Source organism: Ambystoma mexicanum, chromosome 7q (genome assembly GCF_040938575.1).
Source record: "Ambystoma mexicanum isolate Mex_15411 chromosome 7q, UKY_AmexF1_1, whole genome shotgun sequence".
In the NCBI taxonomy this organism is placed as follows: domain Eukaryota; kingdom Metazoa; phylum Chordata; class Amphibia; order Caudata; family Ambystomatidae; genus Ambystoma; species Ambystoma mexicanum.
The window spans coordinates 183,384,948-183,398,295 of record NC_090941.1 but is presented as its reverse complement, the minus strand read 5'-3'; positions in this window follow the sequence as shown (position 1 = coordinate 183,398,295).

Below are 13,348 nucleotides of genomic sequence, written 5' to 3'. Positions count from 1 at the left end.
ACCAACATCCGGCGCTTACTCCACATCACTCTAAGTAAACACTGCTGGTTTCACCCCCCCAACCAGGCGTTCTCCTCAGGCCTAACACAGCCACATTGTTCTGGATAAATCCTGCCAGAACGAACACATTCTCCTGATCTCTTAACCACCACACCTATCGCTAAGAAGCAGCTATCACACGAAGACCGCACGAGCTGCACACATATCCGGTGTTCACACGCACCTTTTGACTCTCTCTACTCTCTCTACTGATCTGAACTTCGGTTCCCAAGGGCGTTCAACCTACCAGCGCTTTCAGACCATAGCAATGGTATATAAGGCTCTATATAAGTGCAAAATAACATAACATAACATAACATATGGCCAATTGTTGTATCTGCTCCTCATTGTTTTGGATTCCACTTATGGGTTTTGGACTCAAATATATAATGTTGAGGGATGTCAGAGTCAGAGTAATACAATTCATGTGCAGCATGATTCAAAGTAGACATGAGATCATAAAAGAAAGTACTTTGAAGTCAAATAAAGTTTAAAACCTACATGAAGAATAATACTGATCTAATAATACATACCAAGAAATATTGAAATTAATGATTACATAATGCATAAGTACAGTAAAAAAAAAAGTAATTTATTTTTTTAGAGATTTCTGCAGCTAATTGTATGTTATCATTGTTGAAATACACATTATGTTCACCTAGAAGATGAAACTGAAGCCTTGTTGTTGTATACGCACGGCAACAGCTCCATATACCAGTGATAACAGGCAAAGCGGGAAGGATGGCTTTGGACAAACATACATCTGGCCTTTTATTGTATAGTATGATGATAAAACAGTATAATTGTTTGAGTGCGATATGATTAGGAAGTTCAGTATTCTCAAAAATGTGGTGGGTCTCCAGGAACAGCCAACAAATTAATATATTTATTGGGAGGCTCACCAACATACAGCTCTACCACTGCCTTGCCCCCAACACTGCCTCACTATCCAAACGAACAGCTGAATAGCTCAGACTTCAGTATAACTTCAGCCTGGGTGCTGGTGTGCCAGTGCCATTTCTGTTATTTTTCTGCTGGTGTCATGGGGCGTGTCCAGGGCTCCACACAGGCTCTTCCATGAAGCAGTACAAGGTAAAGAAGAAGCAAACAGCTGTACAGTGATGATTTTGGTCAAAGCAGTGGTGTGATGGTGCCTTTCCTTTTTGTGTTTCCCCCCTGGTATCAGGGGGCCTGTGCAGGTCTCCAGACAGGTTCCTCTGTGAAATAGCATGAGGAATGGTAGAGGTGAGATGGTGAACAGCACTGATTTTAGCGTGACTTTAGTGTGGGTGATGACACGCCAGCGTCTTTCCTTTTGTGTTTCTGCCCCAGTGTCAGGAGGCATGCCCAGGCCTCCACAGAGGCTCCTCTGCAAAGCAATATAAGTAAAAGAAGATACTTCTGTAAAATAGTCCCTCACCAAATCTCTGACAGCAGCCTATGCTTGGGTTTGCTTACTCCTTAATATAAACCTGCTTCTCTGTTAAATTATGAAAGAGGCTGAGGCTTTTCAAGGCAGGTGTTCCTTTCTGGAATAATTCCTTAAACCAGTAAGTAAAGCAGAACATCAAGGAACATACAATTTTGGTTTTCACAATGTAAATTGAATCCAAAATATAAATTGTTTCTATGTCTTTGTCCTTTGCAATTTATCCAAGGTAAAATTACTTTTGTGTTGTTCAAAGGCCATATCTTTTTTCATTTAAAGTATTTTTAATAATGTGAATTGCAGATGAACTGCATTATGATTTAATACAAACCTTACACAAAAGCAGCCCTATTGTATGTATAGCTTTGTCAACAAAAGATAGACAGCTATAAAGGATGCAGACAACATGATTTTACAGAGTTGTTTTTTAAAACCACTAAAACGTTGATATTTTGATATCATTTGCAAACATGCCTGAATGCTCCAATCACAGGGATGTAAAAGTGCACCATAATGATGATGCCAAATGAGTGTGAAATGCACATGAGGTTGTCTGCATCTTTGAGAGCTGTCTGTCTTGGTTTGATAATGTTATTTATTCAAATACATACAATTCTCTAAACTCCATGCCCTCATTCTCTGAAACCTTGCTCCATCTCCTCTACTCGTTCTGCTAACGATCTAGCTCTCTGCTTTGCTTCAACAATTTCCAAAATTCAAAATATTCTCTCAAGCTACCTATTGCCCCACCTGCACACTTATCTCCACCACTTCTTCCCTCCTCTCCTGCAACAATCTCTTCCTTTGCCCGCACTAATCCTGACGAGATTCTTAACTTCATTTTCTAGAAAAGTAATTTCTTGTCTTGCCAATTATCTATGATATTCCTCGTGTCATGGTGCAAGAGAGAATCAATTTTTGTGATATCTGCTTAGCAGGCTTGCAGATCATTTATTGTTATCCAGTCTGGCACTGTTATCTCTAAAAGTCAATTGAACATATTGGGGGCATTACAGTTGGGCATTAAGGGGTTAACGGTGCTGGTAAAGGTGCCGGAGCCGTGAGCCCCTTACCGCTCTATTACGAGGTCTCCTCGCGGGACCCGGTAAGGCCGCCTGGTAAAACCAGGCATCCTTAGCGGGTCCCGCGAGCAGTCCAGGGTGCTAGCGTCCTCCCCATTAGCCCCTATGGGGGCTCTAATGGGAATGGGGATGTACTGGGTCCGAGTTCTTTGAATGAGGAATTACCAGGCCCTCCAAGGTTGGAATGGCCTGGTAATTCCTCATTCAAGGAACCCGGACCTCGGTAAGGGGGTAGATTACCTCCTACCGTGTAATGACCCCCCCCATTGTGTTTTCAATATATATTTCACCTAAATATGAGAGTTTGTTTATATATCCTTTAGGTACATTATAGTGCTGTACCTGTTGGAGTTCCTAATATTGTGCCGGATTTCTCCTATTAGATCTTCATTGTTTGATTCTTTAAGGGTGATCCTATGGAGAAACCAGGTATCTAAGTGAGCATCGCTCTGACAGTTTTATCTCACTTTATTACCCTATATTAATTGTGTCAACTTAACGTTCAGAATCAGAAAATTGCACCTGAGTGACAATAATTCAAATCTCATGTGAGGTTTCTCAAAGTTTCAGTGGTTGTTGTTTCATTATTAATATGTTTCCTTATTAATATGCAGCTCTGAGCCACACTCAGATAGCCTGGATAAGTATCCTGCAAGTGAAAGTAATGTATGCATCAGTAAAACAATCTGTGTCTATTTTGGTTCAATTCCTAATTATTAAACTGGCTAGCTTCTATTCTTACCTTCTGCTAATTCTTTCACAATGGTGGTGCTCCACGTGTGGTACGGAGCGCCACCATCTTGAAAATAATGTATTAGTCCTCTGTGTCATTACATCAGGGTTGTGACGTCATTAATAAACAATGGCATTTCATAAAGGCTTCTTGTAACTAACCACGCTGGCAAAGATGCGTGTTATTATTGGGATGTTACATGTACACAACCACACACTAAAGTCCATTTCATTCACAAATTAGGTCAAATTGATATATTTAGCAAAGTAAATGTGTCTTTTACTACGAATATCTATACTGTTGTTGATACAAGTTTGTAATACACTTCTTTTTTCAACACCATTTCTCCTAAGCACCAGGGACAAGGCCTTCCCTTAGTTTGCTTCATATCTCACCCCAGACACTTCCAGGTGTCCTGGAAGAGGCTTATCTCCCCACTCACCCCACTTACTGTTGGTGTTCCCCAAGAGTAAGTCCGGGGTCCATTTCTCTTCACTCTCTATACCTCTGATCTTGGCACCTTGATATCCTCCTATGGTATCTCCTATCAACTCTTTGCTTCTGACACTCAGATCTTCTTCTCCTTTCACTCGTTATCTGACGAGCTGTGGTCAAAAATTGTGAACTGTCTCTCTGCCATCAAATACTGGGTGGCATTTCACTCACTCTTGCTCAACTCCACTAAGACTTAAGTTCTCTACTTCCCATCTAAACAGGCTATCTCTCCCTCTCCCCCTCTTCTATTCTTCTCTCCGGAATACCTTCCCCACTCCGCTTCTGCCCGCAACCTTGGTGTCATTGTTGACCCATCTCATAACTTCTCGCTATTCATCTCCAAATATGCCACTGCGGCCAGATTTAATTGCCTCAACACAACATCAGAAAAATAAGACATCTTCCCTTCAACACTGCTAAGCAATTAATCTCCTCGTTAGTACTATCTTCAATCTGACTACGTCCACTACTTTGCTGTCCATACCTGCTTCACCTTTGCCTCTCAACCTCCCCCCCACCCCCACCCAGCCCATCGTCAGTTAGGCTGGTTATCTATGAATCAGAGGAAAAACTATAAACTCATCATCTTCAAAACTATACACAGACTTGCCCCACCACCGTGGCCCATCTCACACTATACTCTCCCCCTCGCTCGCAAAGATCATCCTCAGGTCACCTCCTTGCCACCTCTCATGCCTCTTGTGCTCCCTCTCGTTGCTGCTCTCTTCCTCTCATCACTCCCTTACTCTGTAATGCGCTTCCTCTCGGAACTAGTCCCATTGTAGCTCTATTTAAACCCAACCTCCTAGCTCTCCTCCTTTCTAAAAAACCACTTGCATAGTATTCTACACCAATGCATCTCCCTGTTCTCCTCTCCCCTACCTCTCTACGACAGTGTTTTTATGCAAAAAATGTGATATTTTCCTTGTAATTTCCATTAAATAAATAAAAAATAAAAACATGTACTACTCTACAAGACACAATACTCTCAAATGGAGCAAATAGGAATGCCCTGCAGCTAATTTGCATGACCATAATACCTTTCACAGTGGTTCAGAACTGGAGGTCAACTTCCAGGGATGTCTACTAGGTGGTGCTGTGGCATTTTTGCCTGTTGGATGAATTTATCTCTTCTAAAGGTCCTTTTTTATGTGACGGCAATCCACCTTCCAGACAGATAGCTTAAAATTCCTCTTTAAAACATCTGTAATGTAATCCTGATTGTAATACAGCCTATAAAGCCCCTTCCCTCTCCAAACATCCTATTCGTGATTTATTCTGCACAGGCGGCGAAGGCTAGAGGTTGAGAGCGGAGGGTGTAACGTAAGGATGCAGATGAGTTGGCTGCTATGAAAGTCACAACACATCTTTAAAGGAAGGCCTGTACAGAAGGCAATAATACAATATGTGGTGTAATGTGAAATTACAGCCTATGTTTAATAACTATTATCCAAACAATTCCAATACTGTAGGATGACTAGGATTACACTTCATTGATTCTAAATTTTCAGACCAGATATGCCTGCAAGTAGTGATTGATCTGCTTAAATTGTGCATCAGCAAACATGAAGACAAACACTGCATGCTGCAGAAGGTTCCACACATTCTTTCAAGAACTACTGAAAACTGACAGATAACGCAAATGTGGAATGTGGATTAGCAGCAAAGTTTATCATCAAGGAGACGGATGAGTAAGGCATCTAATAATCGAAAAGGCAGAGCATTGTTTATGAACAAGCGTGCGTCATATTAGAGGGATGCTGCCAGGAATGGGACTCACAATTCATGTTATCCACACCAAGGGACATATTATGAGACATTTTCGTGCATTGTGCACCCAACATTATTTTGCACTGTTCATGTACTAATTATAATCCAATAACACATGCACAAATTGCTTTTATTCTAGTAGAACGGTTGCATTAATCTGGCCACTGTACCTTTCACAAAGGAGGAATACCCATTTGCAAATCAGTCTTTGTCCCACCCACTTGAGCTGTCCATAACCAAAACTCTATGGCAATCCTCCTTTGAACAAGAGTACCAACAGCAACCCCAAGACACGTGTTTCAGCCTAGTCCGGTCTCATCAGTGAGGTTGAGCTATGGCTCTCTGAGCTCAGTGAGCAAGGGGCCAGGTCTTGGTTCCCCCAGGTAACTTAGTGTGACCAGCCCCAAGTTTTTACATACAAAAAGAGGTCAGGCCGCCCCTCTGCAAGAAAGAGCACAGCATGATAACATGCTCTGTGGGAATGTACCCACTCAGAGTCTGCAGCCGCATGTTTTAGCTCACTGTACCTTTCACAAAGGAGGAATATGGCATCTGTGTCTTAAGAAGAGACCAGACCTCTTTTAACACTAATGAAGTTCTGAGGAGATAAACAGCCTGATTCATGGAAATATTTGCGTGAAAAACGCAGATTTGCGCGCCTTTCTGCCCGAAAATCCCTGTTTGAAGTATGGCGATTTTCGGGCAGAAAGGTGCGCAAATCTGCGTTTTTCACGCAAATAATTCCATGAATCAGGCAGAAATAATATGCAGACCAGATATTTGCTCTATCTCTCCCTGTACATGGTCATGTCCCACTGTGCGTCCGTCCTCCATTCTGAAACCAACACCATTAAAGCGCAAGGATTCAGAGATGCGACTAAATCATTACTGTTTTGTCAAGAGTGGAGATGCCATCCATACAATTCTTTTTTTTTCAACTATGATCTCTCAAGCTAGGGAGTTAAGATGATGGATTTTCGCAATGATTCGCAGAGTTATTAAAAAGGCACTTTAGTTCATAATGAATATCACATAACCCGTGTAAAAACCCCCCTAGAGAATTGCATTAATGATGAGGAACGCACTTTTTGAATGACTTGTCTATTCCTCAGAGAGGCCCACTTTCGAAGTAAGTGCATTTAAGTGATGCGTGTATTTGGAGCATACTAAAGCGCACAACTGCTACGAATTAAAATACATGGTTCTCACAATTTCAGACATTTTTATGAGCTTTATTTATAGATTGTGGAATTATTCTACTGCAATTCGCGTAAGGTTAAGTATAGCGTTTCCGTCAACTACAATATACACCATATGCTTAAATTGGATTTGTTCGTTCGTAAAGCGAACCATGATTCAAATGTTCCAATATCTTAAAAACATAACATTACAATAGCACCAGTCAATTTCCAGACTCTTGGATGTCAGAAATGTACTCAATTTGCAATGTTGAAAGAGCCATGCTGAACTTGCAGAAGAAAAGAAAGTTATTTGATAAACTCTGGAGCGGTTTCTTGAATCTGGCTTGAAACTTATGATCTTGAAAAAGAGGCCATTCAGGAATGTTAAGATAAGTCTATATTTTAAATTGATGTTTCATTTATAAAGCATATATTTCATTGTTTTGTTATATATTGTCTCATAAAATATACTGATTGTAGTTTTTTATTTATTATTTTATATATTTGTATTGAATGTTTTTGTGTTTCAACATTGTCGTTATCGTAATGGGGTGTAACTATTAATGTATTGTTTTGGAAATATGAATAAATTGGTACAAAATAAAAAATAAATAAAATAGCAAAAAAACTATTGAGCACCATCAGATATCGGGTTTGGCAGGTAGTTTCCTAATGAATCTGTACTAACCTTGCAGATCTTTTTTAAGCTATTTTTGCAAAGGCTAAAAAAAGAAACATCAGAACCATACCATGGGCAGAAGTGGTGGAAATGTGCCCTCGTTTCTAATAGCCCTTAACATACTGGTATAATCCTGCTTACAGTAGATGTTGATAACCATTTAGCTCTAATATGAATGAGTTGCAATTGATTTATGCATAGCCTGGTATAGATGACTGTGTCATCAGAATCTGGTATGATATCTATTACGTAGTATTCTCAAAAATGTGCTAATTCCTTTCACCTTAGAGACCCCCAGCAATTTTGCTGGATTTTGAGGACTTGATTTTTTTACCTGAAAAGAGTGTGAGCCTTTTTTCCCACTCTTTCATGTATTTTGATGTGTGTTTTACACATCTGTGTTCTTTGACTTTGGAGTTTTAAGATAACTCCATAGGCATTGTTTCATGTGTTTTACACAGCACCCTCAGTGCGGTAACACAGGGTTGTCTTTTTAGACTTCCCAAAGGTTTAAATACCTTCTCTGGGATTAACTACTGTTTTCCAGAGAACATAAAGTGAAATTAACTTTACTAGTCTTTCCAAATTCTTAGAACCAGCACACACCATCTAACAATGGAGTGCTGGAGGGGTTACATAGTGTGCCCTGTGTCTTAATACTCTTGTAGCAGTTAAATGCTACCCTTTCCTATTGAAAAGGCTGGTGGCAGTGGTTTTACAATGAACTACCATGATTTTTCCCAACCACGAACACCAGTAGCTAAAAACCATGGGAGTAATGGTTCAAGATGGTGCCTTAAGCCCCTTTGTTTAAGGTCCCGGTCTTCTTTTTTTGCCGATTCTTTTTGGAAAGGTCCTAATACAGTTTGTCTCTTTGTGCCAAAGCAGGTTTGGTCCCTTTGTTTGTGTGCCTTTGATGGGCTTCAGGACCGAAGACCAACTCTGGCGTCTGAGTGTCTGGGGTAGGCAGGAAGTGAGGGAGGTGCCCAAAACTCCCTCTGATAAGTCTCCTATCAGACACAAAATGCACTCTGGAGTGATTGGCTGGCTGACTGTCTGGCAAAAACAGCCACCCTGCTGGGTGAGTGACAGACTGAAACAAATGGGAGAAAACTGTTTAAAAAGCGAGTCTCCAGGACTGGAAGGCAGAGTCGACCACTGGAGAGAAAGAACCGAAGTGAGCTGGAAGAGGACAACTGCTGCAACACCTGGACCGTTGGTTTGCCCGGGGAAGCCCTGCTGCAGGACCGAATTGCCAGACACCATTCGACAGAGAAGTTCCTTCAAGGACGGCTTCTTCCTTTGAGTTGGTGGGACCAATCAACTCGTAAGACACCTGGATACCATTCTCAAGGTTGGTTAGGATTACCCATGGAGAGGGACACAAGCTTGTGTTCTTGAATCTACAGCTACTGGAACTGAAGTGACTCCATTTTGTTTGCTTTCTTCAATGATCCCGTGCAGTGCAGGAGTCCCCCAATGTCCTCCCTCTTGTTCCCAAGACTGAGACTCAGGAACAGCGAGATCTGCAGGACCTGCCAGGAACCATGACTTCAGCAGAATTTCTTTCTTCATACAAAGGTACTGTGCCAACCCCATTGAGAGAACTCTCGCGGTGAAAGTTTGTGAAACTTTCCCAATTTGCAGGCCTTATCAGCTTGTGACCCGACATATGATCCTTTTTCGCTTAAACTACTTCTAAGAACTTTCACAAAGACTTTATCGTTTGATCCCAGAACTCCTCCTTCTTTTTCAGAACACTAGCCCATTGACTTTGGCCTGGCCTATTGACTTGAATTGAACTCCTCTGGTGAACTGAAATTATTTGCACTGTCTAAAAAGTATATATGATCTATTTTTCTTACCTTGTGTCTTTTGCTCCCTTCTAAGTACTGAACTGCTATTTGGCACCTATTTCAGGGGAGCTCAAACTGTCTCAAAACCATAGAATTATGTATTGCAGTGTATTGGTTTATAATATTAAGTTGCCTTCTCCTAGTTAAATGTTTTCTAAATGATTGTGTAATAAGTTAATGAGTGTTTTTACCAAGAAACCTAAAGTAGAAATGTTTACTTGCACCACTGTGATTGAAAGTCCTTTGTGTAACTACTTGTACTGCTCACATTCCCTCTTGAGATAAGCCTGGCTGCTCAGCTCGCTACAAAAACTGTGTGCTACAGACTTATACCAAAGGTTGGTTTGGCTAACACCTGTAGTCCTAATTGTGTGTAGTGGTCCCAGAGGGTACTGCCTGCAGTTCTCCTAACACTGGTGTACAGCGGTGGGTGAGGATGAAGTATAGTTGTTACATGGAGACTGCTACTCTTACTTTTCTTCAAATAACCTTCACAAGGCTAAGCATCACTAGAAAAGCAATTGTTTTATAATGGCAGATATGGATAACTTCAAACAGGAAGCCCTGATCATTCTAACAGTAGATCAACTGAAATATATGTATAAAGTCAGGTCTCTCTCTGTTAAGGGCAAGAAAAATGAATTGATTGAGAAATTGTTGAATCATCAAAGACTGGGAGGTAGAGCTATGACCCCTATCCCCCCAGCAAAAGTGGATAATGTTGAAGAGGATGATAATGTTTCAGAGCCAGGCTCTGATGTTGTTGATGAGTTAGAAGAGTCAGAGGAGTCTCAGGATGTTAGCCCCACTGTACCCCTACTTGCTTTAGCTCCTCAAGCTTTAACCACAGGGACCGTACCTGGTCCAGTACTGAGTCCAGAATGTGTCTCTCCTGAAAAAATGAGACTTGAGTTAGAGTTCAAAAGAATTGAAACACAAACTGAAAGTAAACATCAAGAACTCAGGCTCAGAGAAATGGAATTGAATCATGAACTTGAAATGAATAAATTGGGCCTCATTCCGAGTTGGGCGCAAAGGGATTACCGGCACCAGTAAGGACACTGGTGCCGGTAAACCCTTTGCGCCCAATTCCGAGGTCCCTTAGCGGGTCCCTCCTTTAATGCCTGGTCTGACCTGGCGTTGTGGACGGGACCCGTTAAGGGACTGTGGAGCCAATAATAGTACCACAATTTTCGGTACCGTTATTTGCACCTTCCCCATTCCCATTGAGCCCTATGGGGGCTGAAATGGCAATGGGGAATGGTTTTGTCAATGGGGACCTACCGGTCCCTCCAAGCACGGAATGGACCGGTAAGTCCCCATTGCACCAAGCTGGAGGTGGTACCGGTATGGGAGGCAGCCATGGAGCTAATTGCTCCATGGCTACCACCATACTCGGAATGAGGCCCATTGTCTCTTCAAAATGGTTCTCTCCCAGACTCGTCTAGGTCTTCCAGTCCTAAGAGGCCTTGCATGCCTAAAGAAGCTGTGAGTGTGTATGAGGTGAAACTTGATATTTTAGATTGGTTGCCTGCTTTTGAATATAACTATGGGATTCAGGGTTTCACAGGGAATCAGTTGATTCCTTGGCTTTTGTCTAGGCTCGCCCAGGTTGCAACTGATGCTGTAATGGAGGTGGGGGAACTTGAAAGATTGGAGTATGAAAATGTGAAGCTAGCTTTGATAGCTAGATTTGGGAAAACTCCTTCCCAGTACCTTAGGAGGTTTAGGACTCTCAAAAAGCATGATGGTACTCCCTGGGCTACCTGGGTTTGTGAATGTTTGAAAAACTTAAATGGTTGGGTAAAGGGTTACAGAGTTAATACTTTTGAAGTCATGAGAAATCTATTTTTGTTAGAATCCATTTTTGATGCCTGCCCTCCTGAGCTGAGACATCACTTGGCTGACTCTAAGGAAATCGATCCAAAGAAGTTAGCAAAGGCTGCTGACTTGTGGGTTGCCAACAGGGCTACTCACAAGGATTCTGGGGCAACTCAGAGGAAGGATGATGGGAAGCAGCAAAAACAAAAGATGGTTAAGAGAATTCTAATACCTCCAATCCAAAAGAGGGCCCAAACATAAAAAGGGTAAGCCACAAGGGAAACCGAATCAGGCTAATGAAACCTATGGTGCCGAACCAGCGGGAGGTCAGCAGAGACCCCCATTTGTCAAAACATTTGGAAAATGTTATGCTTGTGGGTCTACTGACCATGTGAAAGGGGATCCCAGATGTAAGGGTAAACCTTCAGGGGTCCACACTGTCTCCTTAGCCTTCTGTCCAGAGGAAGAAGTACTTGTGACAAGTGGTAACTTTCAAGAACTGTCTGAAGACTTAATTGGAGTCCCTGCCAGTGTTTCTTTAGTGTCGCTGGGTCTGTGGGAGCAACAGAATTTTGAAGTCTACAATTCGATTCCAGATAACACAAAAGAATATTACAAGGACAGTGTACTTGTAAATGGTCAGGAGACCCCTGTCATTAGAGACACTGAGGGTAGCATTACTGTAGTTGATTAATCTTTTTTCAAGTCTAAGGATGTTGCTAAGGCACCCAAAAGCCTCACTAAGCTTGCTGAAGACCCTGTCCAAATGCTTCCTAGACTACCAGCTCTCATCCAGTGCAACAACATGACTGTCAAGATACCTGTTAGTGTACAAACTGACGTGCCTGGGAGAGTCCTGTTGGGGAATGACTTAAAAACTCCTGGAGTTGTATCAAGCACCCCCAGGCCTCCCAGCAAAAGGAAACAGGGGCAGACAAGGAGGGCCAGGGAGAGTACCTTAGATGTCTCTCCACATGATATTACAGAGGGATCTATAACACCTAGCCCACAGGAGCTACTAACTGCTATTTCAAGGAAGAATGAAACAAAGGGGACACCCAAGGTCTCAAGGAAAAAGGCAGAAAGCACTCCTGTGCTACCAAGAAGGAGATCCCCGAAAGGACTATCCGCAGTCACAGCTGTGATTGCTCCACCAGCTGAGGCTGAGTGTGAAAAAAAACAGGAAAGGTTGAATCAGCTGCTGAAGGTTCAGAGCTGGAAGAGGACCTGACCCCTGTTGGAGATCTGGACCCTAAATAGCATCCTGAGCTGCAGTCTTTAATGGCAGAAGGTGGCCCCTGTAGGGCAGACTTTAGCAGAGGCCAGGGAGAGTGTCCTACTGTTGAGGGTCCTCGCCAAAAGGCAGCTTCCCAGCTGGACGGGCAAGAGCCATTGAAGCATAGGTTGTACTGGGAAGATGGCCTCTTTTAAAGTGAACCGACTGAGTCTATTGCAGGGGACTACAGAAGACTTGTAGTGCCTCTAGAGACAAGACACCAGTTCCTACAGTTAGCCCACAAGATTCCTTTGGCTGGTCACTTGAGCTTCAAGAAGACCAAGGACAGGCTTTCTCTATACTTCTACTGGTCTAAGTTGGGGTCTGATGTAGATAAATTCTGTAGGATTTGTCACACTTGTCAGATTTCTGGCAAGAGTGGAGCCAAGAATGTGGCACCTTTGGTGCCCCTCCAAGTGGTGGGAGTCCCTTAGAAAGGGTAGGAATCAACATTGTTGATCCCTTAGACCCTCCAACCTCTTCAGGCAATCGATTTATGTTGGTTGTAGTAGACAATGCTACTAGGTATCCTGAAGCCATAACTATGAGGGCTGTTGCTAAGGCCCTACTTGGTATTTTTGCCAGGGTAGGTTTTCCTAAGGAAATCATCTTGACAGGGGATCAAATTTTATGTCTCAATACATGCAGGCTATGTTACAAGTTCTCAACTGCCTACCATCCACAGAATAATGGATTGGTAGAGAGGTTTAACCGTACCGTGAACAGCATGATAGATGCTTGAGAGGAACCCCTTAGAAGAAAGTGGGAGCTTTTACTGCCATGCCTTCTATTTACTTATAGAGAAGTCCCTCAGGAGGGAGTTGGATTGAATCCCTTTGAGCTTCTCTATGGTCATCCAGTTAGAGGTCCATTGGCCCTAATTAAGGAGGGGATGGAGAGTGTTCCTTCTCCCAAGCCAGTGAGAGTCACTGACTATGTGTTAGGTCTCCGGAGGAGAATGACACACATGATGACAGAAGCATCTGA